This window comes from Carcharodon carcharias, chromosome 36, assembly GCF_017639515.1.
Source record: "Carcharodon carcharias isolate sCarCar2 chromosome 36, sCarCar2.pri, whole genome shotgun sequence".
Taxonomy (NCBI): domain Eukaryota; kingdom Metazoa; phylum Chordata; class Chondrichthyes; order Lamniformes; family Lamnidae; genus Carcharodon; species Carcharodon carcharias.
The window spans coordinates 8,788,838-8,792,224 of record NC_054502.1 but is presented as its reverse complement, the minus strand read 5'-3'; positions in this window follow the sequence as shown (position 1 = coordinate 8,792,224).

The window sequence follows — 3,387 nt, the reverse complement described above, 5'->3', positions numbered from 1 at the left end:
TGTCAGAGGGTCAGTACTGAGGAAGCGCCGCACTGTCGGAGGGTCAGTACTGAGGGAGCGTCGCACTGTCGGAGGGTCAGTACTGAGGGAGCGCCGCACTGTCAGAGGGTCAGTACTGAGGGAGTGTCGGACTGTCGGAGGGTCAGTACTGAGGGAGTGCCGCACTGTCGGAGGGTCAGTACTGAGGGAGCACCGCACTGTCGGAGGGTCAGTACAGAGGGAGTGCCGCACTGTTGGAGGGTCAGTACTGAGGGAGCGCCGCACTGTCGGAGGGTCAGTACTGAGGGAGTGCCACACTGTTGGAGGGTCAGTACTGAGGGAGCACCGCACTGTCGGAGGGTCAGTACTGAGGGAGGGCCGCACTGTCGGAGGGTCAGTACTGAGGGAGCACCGCACTGTCGGAGGGTCAGTACTGAGGGAGTGCCACACTCTTGGAGGGTCAGTACTGACAAGGTGCCATCTCTCAGATGAGGCATTATACCAACACTCTTGTCTGCTTTCTAAGGTGGATGTCAAAGATCCTGCAAGGGGTTCACCGACTCCCACAGTTACCTCGACTACAGCTCCTCACACCCCGCTTCCTGTAAGGACTCCATCCCATTCTCTCAGTTCCTTCGCCTCCGTCGCATCTGTTCTGATGATGCTACCTTCAAAAACAGTTCCTCTGACATGTCCTCCTTCTTCCTTAACCGAGGTTTTCCACCCACGGTGGTTGACAGGGCCCTCAACCGTGTCCAGCCCATCTCCCGCGCATCCACCCTCACACCTTCTCCTCCCTCCCAGAAACATGATAGGGTCCCCCTTGTCCTCACTTATCACCCCACCAGCCTCCGTGTTCAAAGGATCATCCTCCGCCATTTCCGCCAACTCCAGCATGATGCCACTACCAAATACATCTTCCCTTCACCTCCCCTGTCGGCATTCCGTAGGGATCATTCCCTCCAGGACACCCTGGTCCACTCCTCCATCACCCCCTACACCTCAACCCCCTCCCACGTCACCTTCCCATGCAACCGCAGAAGGTGCAACACCTGCCCCTTCACTTCCCCTCTCCTCACCGTCCAAGGGCCCAAACTCTCCTTTCAAGTGAAGCAGCATTTCACTTGTACTTCCCTCAACTTAGTCTACTGCATTCGCTGCTCCCAATGTGGTCTCCTCTACATTGGAGAGACCAAACGCAGACTGGGTGACCGCTTTGCAGAACACCTGCAGTCTGTCCACAAGCATGACCCAGACCTCCCTGTCGCTTGCCATTTCAACACCCCACCCTGCTCTCATGCCCACATGTCCATCCTTGCCCTGCTGCATTGTTCCAGTGAAGCCCAACGCAAACTGGAGGAACAACACCTCATCTTCCGACTAGGCACTTTACAGCCTTCCGGACTGAATATTGAATTCAACAACTTTAGGTCATGAACTCTCCTCCATCCCCACCCCATTTCCGATCCCCCCCCTTTTTTTCAAATATTTATTTTTAAATTTATATATGTATATTTTTTTCCTGCCTATTTCAATTATTTTTTTAAAAATTTATTTCCATTCGTTGTTTTATCCCCAGATTTTAGCCTATTTTGATCTTTTCTCCCACACCGTCTCCTCCCCCCACCCCACCTCCGTTAGAGCATCTGTCACTGGCTCATCCTGCTTTCTACTCTTAATGTCACCATTGGCACCTCCTTTAGCCACTATCACCACCATCAACACCCCTCCCACCTTCTGTTTATCTTTCCCAATCTCTCCTTTGCCTCCACCTATCACTGGCCTTTATCCAACTTCACCTGTCCCCACCCCAAACTTTTACTTCTCTTTAGCTCTGTAGAAGAGTCACACGGACTCGAAATATTAAAAACAAAAACAGAATTACCTGGAAAAACTCAGCAGGTCTGGCAGCATCGGCGGAGAAGAAAAGAGTTGACGTTTCGAGCCCTCATGACCCTTCGACAGAACTTGAGTTCGAGTCCAGGAAAGAGCTGAAATATAAGCTGGTTTAAGGTGTGTGTGTGGAAATATTAACCCTGTCTCTCTCTCTCTCTCTCCGTAGGCGCTGTCAGACCCGCTGAGTCTTTCCTGGCTATTTTCTGTTTTAGTTTCAGATTTCCGGTGTCTGCGATCCTCTGCTGTTCAACCGCCCCCCAGTGCAGGATTCTGTCGTTCTAACCCCTCCCCCCCCCCGACCTATGCGATTAACAAATGGTAGCCACTATTTGACATCCAAGCACCTCTCTGCTAACAGGTTTAACTGGACTTTAAACAGAAACCCCTTTCCATCGCTTTCCTTACAGTTTGTCTCAGGTTCTAACTCCCGATCCGATCCGGGATCAGCCTTTATGGTTTAAGCTGTGTTCCCCCGAGGATTGAAATGGGAGATAGTCGGTCACCAGCCCTTAACTCCCCTGCCTGATCCCCCATCCTTTAAAAATCAAACCCTCTCCCTCGCGTTTGAGTCCTATCCGTTGAATAGTACGGCAAGTATTTAAAGAGGCGAAGTTTGCAGGACTGTGGGGAAGGGTCGGGAGGGAGAGCAGGGGAGGTAGAGCGGGCACTAACCGGACAGCTCTTTCAAAGACCTAGCACGGGCATGATGGCTGGAATGGCCTCAGCTCTGCTCTGCTCTGTCGTTCTCTGTTTGGAGCTGGTTAATATTCAGGCTGCTTTGCGATGAAATCACCCCCTTATCCATAAGGGGAGCAGTCTTCAAATTCGCTGCTCCTTCTCTTTAAAGCAAGTCTTTAACCGACCCTGTGCTGTGTTCACTGCAAATTCACTATAAATGGGGACAAATTCACATGACCGGTTTTAAAAGAGGTGAACTTTTTTGGGGACTGGCTGGAGTCGCATGAATCGGGCTGCTGTCCACCCCCCCCACCATTACCCCCTTGAGGACAGCTATGATGGTGGACCAGAGCAATAGCAGAGGGCAAGGAGCAGGTGAAAGTCCATTGGACAGAATGAATCAGCACAGGAGGAGGCCATTCAGTCCATTATACCTGTACTGGCTCTTTGAAAGAGCTATCCAATTAATTCCCGCTCTACCCCCAGCTCTTACCCCCATCGCCCTGTAAATAATTTTCCCCTTCAAGTATATATCCAATTGCCCCTTTTGAAAGTTCCTATTGAATCTGCTTCCACCGCCCTTTCAGGCAGCGCCTTCTAGATCACAACAACTCGCTGTGTTAAAAAAAATAAATCCTCCTCATCTCACCCCTCTGGTTCTTTCCCTGATTCTCTTCAATCTGTGTCCCCTCTGGTTACCGACCCTCCTGCTCAGTGGAAACAGTTTCTCCTCATTCACTCTGTCCAAACCCCTTTCTGATTTGGAACACCTCAATTCAATCATCCCCTTAACCTTCTCCGCTCTAAGGAGAACAATCCCAGCTTCTCCTGGTC